Here is a 6,857-nt window from a genome sequence, read left to right as displayed (position 1 = left end):
AGATGTGGTCAAACTGGAGAGTCCAGAGGAGAGCAACAACATTGATAAAAGGTTTAGAAAATTTGACCTATGAGGAAAGGTTGAAAAATTGAGCATGTTTAATCTTGAAAAAAGAAGGCTGGTTACACACACCTCATAACGGACTTCAAATATGTTAAGGGCTGTTAAAAAGTAGATGGTGATCAATTGTTCTCCATGTCCACTGAAGGTAGGACAAAAAGGGGCTTAATCTGCAGCAAGGGAGGTTTAGGTTAGATATTAGGAAAAACTTTCTAATTGTAAGGGTAGTGTAGTGAGCGGGCATGGTCTCCCTCCCTGACGGATAGGGAAAGGACAATGACCGCTCCCTGGTGGGCAAAACTGGGATACCAGTGGCCGCCCTGTCAGAAGCAGAGGGGCAGGACAGGAACTGGAACTGTAAAAGGCTGGCCCTCCAGCTCAGTTGGGGTAGAGTTGCCAGATAAGCAGGATGTCCTGTCCTTCTACCTCCCACCCCCTGTTGCTGGAGCCCAGACATGACAAAGGCCACTATACTGCCAGAGATCCAGAGAGACTGCTGGAGCTTCCGGATACTGGAGATGCCAAGGAGCTGCCACTAGCCATCTATCCCAGGGAGGTGAATGACAACCCTGGAACCCAGGTACCCCTTGAATGGGAGGATAGGAAGGAGTCCAGGGAAGCTGAATAAGGTTTGGCTGTGTTACTCACTACAAGTTGGCCAGTGTGTTGTGGCCAGATTTCCCCACTGACCCAGTAGCGGATCACTCTGTCACTGTTAGCGTCTTGGGCTGGGATGCAGCGGATTGGATGGGCCTGTGTCCCCCTCCCCCCTGCCACTCCACCCCTGGTGGGGATGGCAGACTCCCCACGTTTTGGCCAGGAGGCCTGCATTGATCTGGTGCCCACCCGAGCTAGGATGCCAGACTGTTTTGCTAGCTCTCACACCAGAGAGCTAACCCTCCCACCCACCAGACTGCCGTATTGCTCTGCCTGACTACAGGCCAGAGCTCTTAAATGATGGCTGCCCTGCTCTGATTGTGGCCCTGGGCAGACATACAGACTGCCTATTGCTCTGCCTGCAAGCCAGAGCCATTAACTAATTATGCTCCTGCCCTGATTGAGGGCCCAGGGCCTATAGACTCATTACTATTGTTAGAGAGCTTATTTCTTTACTCTTCCATTTTCCTGGTTCTTTTTGCATGAACAGAGAGCAAGAATACCCGAAGTCCGAAGGTGTAAACAATTTGATGTTTATTGGGGTGAACTTTTAACAAGCTTAAATTCAAGTTCCTTTTTCCTTATTTTTGAATTTCAACTTACTTTCTGTTTGTCCCTAATTTATATAGTAATATTTTTAGCTATATCTTAACCAATTATTTTACTAAAATTTACCTAACCAATTTTAACGTATTAGCTAACCACTTATATCCCACCACCTTAATTAGTTTACACCCAGCAAAATTAATTATACAGCAGACAGAAACAATTACAGAACCAGACAGAGTCCATGCAAATAAACAATAGCAAAGTGGGAACTATAATGACAAAACAATACAGAAGTGAGGATTTTACAACTACATTTATAAAGACATAAGGGTTTTTTAGCTGTGTCTATTGATAAGTGAGTTTTTACCAGACGGAAAACTATTAAACTAAATTTCCTTTTACATTTTCTAGGCTCTTTCCTTTCTCTGAAGGTGATAGATTGGACCACCTTTTTAACAGCCCCATATTGACTAGTTTGGAATGTGGGGATGTGACCGGTCGCTTCCCAGCTTATGGCTGCCTCTGCTGCTTAGCCAAAGGCCTGAGCCTAAGAACAGGGCCTCAGACTGTCTCAGTAAGAGAAGGCTCTTACACTGGCAGACAGTGATTTTGATTCTTTCTTTTATACCTCTATAACTAGCTAAGTGGTAAGAATACACCTAAATTCTTGGAGTATAAGCCTTTACAGACAGGCCTGAATATTTATATCCTGACACTCTACCCTTTTTTTTCTTTTGGGATCCTTCTGCCCAGGTATCCCTGGAAAAGCAAGGACATATGGCGACACACTTTTTGATAGGGCCGGCATTAAGGTGGAAGGTGTCGATGCTTTATTTGTTCCACTGCCCCTTGTGTAGTACCGTACCCTGCACCTTCTCTCGTATGAGCATACTACACCTATTCTAATTAGTGTTCCAGACTTTTCACTATAGTGGGCCCGAGAAGGTTGGGTCCGGGTTGTTTAGTACACTGCGGGGGAGGGCTTACTACATTACTTATAGGTTATAATTAGTGGCTGTTTTTTAGGGTGTTGTGCCCCCCTTGATTATTTATATGCAACGTAACACAAATATAGTTAACAATACACCAACTGCTATGATGATTTACAGCAACATCGAGAGGCCTGACCACTGCAGTATGGCCCAACATCCTGGCCACCACCAAAAACACTGCTTCTCCTCCTTTGATAAGGTTAAAATTTTGTCAGCACCATCCTGTAGTGTGTATTGTAAGTGTGGCCAACTGTTGGTGCTTGCAGCAAGTTGCTTTTGTAATTTTTGTGTACTTTTGTTCATATTGTGTGTCCATTGAATATTTACAGTGAAATTTGGTATTGTTCAAACCAATTTAACTACTTGGTATGGCATGGGGTAGTAGGTGCTGGTTCGATTGTTTACAATGATTAAGTCCACTGATCCGTTGGTGCACCATAGTCCAGGTGGCAGTGTATAGAAGTTAATAATTTGGTCATACACTGGAAGGATTTTTCCTCCTAGTGTTATATTGCAGGATTGCATACATTTTCAACAGAATACACCGTACCCCATATACATTACCCCTAAATGCCCCCCCTTTGCAATAGGCCATTGATTTTGCTCCTCCATAGTCATAGGAGAGGGGCACATCCATATTTCTCCTCTGGATATACACACCTGACAACAATTCCAGGTGTGTCCCCACCCACCAATTGGATTGTTTCAATCCTTTTATGTACATACTACAATTAGGATGAGTTTGGTCCACCCACCATTCCTTGGGGCGTACCACCCATGTAATAGAGTGAAAGGACATGTTAAAAAGTGCTGGCTGCACCTGCTCCCACAATAGCTCCCATACATTTGCTTGTCGGGGAATATTCTTGGCTCCAGGCTGTGGCCACTTTAAATTTGGATTCTTCCAACTTGGCATCCATATGACCTGTAGGGTTAAATTTTGTAAAATGGTTAACTCATTATAAACCCAGCATCCCAAAGGGGATTTTACGCCTAATGTAATATGTACATAACAATCACACCTTCGGGGATTATCTTCCATGGAAGTACCATTCTCTCATTAGAAACTGAGGGCATGTCTACACTTAAACTGCTACAGCAGCACAGCTCCTGCACTGGTGTAGCACTTCAGCATAGACAGCGCCTACACCAACAGGAGGGGTTCTCCCATCAGTGTAGTTAATCCACCTCCCTGAGAGGTGGTAGTTAGGTCAATGGAAGAATTTTTCTGTCAGCCTAGAGCTGTCTATATTGGGGGGTTAGCTCAATATAGCTGCAGCTCTCAGAAGTGGGGATTATTCACACCCCTGAAAGACAGTTTTGCCAATGTAAATTCCCAGCGTAGACCGGGCCATAGTTAAGATGACCTCATCACTAGGTTGTCTTTTGAGCTACCTTCTGGTTGAGGAGGTGGGTTACCTACAGTGCCAGGAGAACCTCTCTCAGGCTGTGGCCCTGCCCACGTTCCATCCCTCGGCCCCGAAGCCGGCGGGGGCTTAGCTGCAGCCGTGGCCTGGAGCTCAGGGCTTGACCAGTGGCCAAGGGCTGGGGAAGCTAGGGAGTGGCTTGAGCTGGCCCAGGGGATGGGAAGGTGGCCCAGAGCGGCTCAGGCTGGCCAGCAGAGGCTGAGCCGCCCATGACCCCTCCCATTGCTGTAATGTCTGCACTGACGCACTACAGTGGCACAGCTGCAGTTGTAACATTTTAAGTGTAGACACCGCTTCAGTCACAGTAACTATCCAGACATACTACATGGTATCTGAAGTGTTTATCCTCAGTCTAACACTACACTGAAAGTCTATGATATCATCCACTTACAGAAGTTTCATTCCTGTATCTTGATGGAAAAGCAACAGCAGTCTGTGTGCTGTGCAGGCAAACAGCCCTCCAGATCCCTCAGCTGGTGCAAATCAGTGTAGCTCCATTGAAGTCCACACTGGGTCACAGCTGCTGGGGAGCTGGCTCAGTATGTCCAAATCACGCGATGATACAGAGCCCTGAGCACAGTCCTGGGAAAGATCGTGTCTCAGGTGATACCATTCCTGCTGGAACTTCCAGGTGCTTAGAGGGAGTGAAGTAGCATAATCACCCTTGGCCACTCCCCCTTGCATCTGGTGTAATGTTTCTGGTATCCTTGGCTCCTGCAGGCAGTATGCCTCTCACCAGGTCTTCCATACCTCAGCCCTCAAGCCAAGTTACATGAAGCTCAAACCCCTTCTGGGGCTAACCAAAAGGGCCACGTGAAAATCCAAACACATCCAAATAATGATTTTTCCCCCTTGGGCTACTGAAATCTATTGTTTCCACTTACTAACCCTATCTCAGGACTCCTGCCCAGAGGAGCCTACTGTGCTCCCTGTGGGTTTCTTCCATCTGTTGTAGGCCCTAACTCCCACCCCAGGAACCTACTCTGCCATTTATGGGTTTGTCTCTGTAGAAGAGTCTTGCTTTCTCTGCAGTCTCTCTTTGGATCTTGTCCCCTTTCCAGGGACTGCCACAGGGATCAATTCTGTCCCTGTGACCTTCCTCTGTCTACCTATGCCTAGCCCTTCCTCCTTTCTCCTGGATCTTCTCTCCTCAACTCCTTATAAGGCCTAGATGTGTCCCCTCTGGCTGAGATTCTTCCTCTTGCTTTCCAGACAATGTGGGTTAAGCCCCATCAAAGAGAGGGATGGCTTTGCTGGCTGGTTCAGAGAGGAGAAGTAACGGGTTTGTGTTCTGCTCCTACCTGCCTTTCCTCACCTGAGGGCACACCCAAGGAGCTGTCCCTGTGTTCATGGGAGCAAGGATTGCAACTGCAGCTAGCCACTGAGCATGGGGGCAGAAGGAAGAGGGAAAGCTCCTTACAACTTCCCTGCCTGCCCACCCATGCAGGGGTCAGGCACAATCTAGCCCACAAGGCTTATACTCCGTGTAATGCTTTAATAGAATGAATCACTGATTTAAGCAGCATGAACTCAGGAGCTGCAAGCTCCAAGGCTTCTTGAATATTCACACACTGTGTGGTTGTAGGTGAAATAGTTTCCAGGAGTTACTCAGAGAACTCAGTTGCCACAGGGTTAATAAAGCCAACACCCACCCACACCCACCACACCCTGCACAGAGACTTTTGGTTTCCCCTTCTTGTAATAGAGCCAAGTTTTGAAAGACTTTGTACTATTTTATCTTTGCAGAGGCGTGACATGCTCACTCTAATCACTGCTGCATTATCTGCGGGCCTGGTCAGCATGGTTCACTGACACTGACTGAAGAGAGAACCTCCCTGCTCATGCTGTATCAATCAAGGCAGATGAATTGCAGGGAAGTCCTGCAAATGCTGACACAGAATGAAAGGGTCATTAGCACAAGTCCTTTTTCATTCTGTACAACTGGTGGTTTAGTGTTTTTAGAACTGACAGTTCAGAAAATAGGGATCAAAAGCTCAGGAAATCAAACCTATCCGTGGGCGAAACTGTAGGATGAAAGGAAGCAGGAGTTGAATTTTGGCACAATTATTTCTACAGTATTTTCAATCAAATATTAAAAAAAAAATTTCATTTCATTGCTGGCTTTGAAACTGCCAGTGTACAAGAAGGCTTGGCCCATGGCCCTGGGAAACCACTTGTCGTATACCAAGTCAGAGTTTGCTCCAAACTTATCTTTCATGCTTTTTTTTTCTTTTCCCTCCTGTGGTGAAAGTGTTCCCAGCCCTGAATTTCTCCAGACTCTTGTGGTACTGACCCAGTTACATGTATCAAGTTGGCCTTGAAAGGTAGCGCTGTACACCTGCCTCCAATTTCACATGTTGAATACATCAATCATTCGGGGAAGGAACCTTTGGATGGTGTATTCAGATTTAGTAGCACAGACCCAAGTTCAGTGTAATCACAATGGTGTAAATAAGGGCAGAATCTGGCCCTTCCTGATTAGTGTAGCTCTTATGAATGGGCAAATAGTTTGGAAATGCAGCCCTGGCTTAACCAGCCTTGTTTGAGGCCTGGTCTACACTACCGACCTATATTGGTATAATTACATTATGCTCGGGGTGTAAAAAAAATTCACCCCCCCCCGGGACACAGTTATACCGATCTAGTCTCCTGTGCAGACCGTGCTATGCTGGAAGGAGAACTTCTTCATGGGGCCGGACGAGTTGCATCCGAGAGTGCTGAAGGAATTGGCGGCTGTGATTGCAGAGCCATTGGCCATTATCTTTGAAAACTCGTGGCGAACCGGGGAAGTCCCGGATGACTGGAAAAAGGCTAATGTAGTGCCAATCTTTAAAAAAGGGAAGAAGGAGGATCCTGGGAACTACAGGCCAGTCAGCCTCACCTCAGTCCCTGGAAAAATCATGGAGCAGGTCCTCAAAGAATCAATCTTGAAGTACTTGCATGAGAGGAAAGTGATCAGGAACAGCCAGCATGGATTCACCAAGGGAAGGTCATGCCTGACTAATCTAATCGCCTTTTATCATGAGATTACTGGTTCTGTGGATGAAGGGAAAGCAGTGGATGTATTGTTTCTTGACTTTAGCAAAGCTTTTGACACGGTCTCCCACAGTATTCTTGTCAGCAAGTTAAGGAAGTATGGGCTGGATGAATGCACCATAAGGTGGGTAGAAAG

The sequence above is a fragment of the Eretmochelys imbricata genome, chromosome 3 (genome assembly GCF_965152235.1).
Source record: "Eretmochelys imbricata isolate rEreImb1 chromosome 3, rEreImb1.hap1, whole genome shotgun sequence".
Classification (NCBI taxonomy): Eukaryota; Metazoa; Chordata; order Testudines; family Cheloniidae; genus Eretmochelys; species Eretmochelys imbricata.
The sequence above is the reverse complement of the archived record's forward strand: the minus strand, read 5'-3'. Positions refer to the sequence as shown.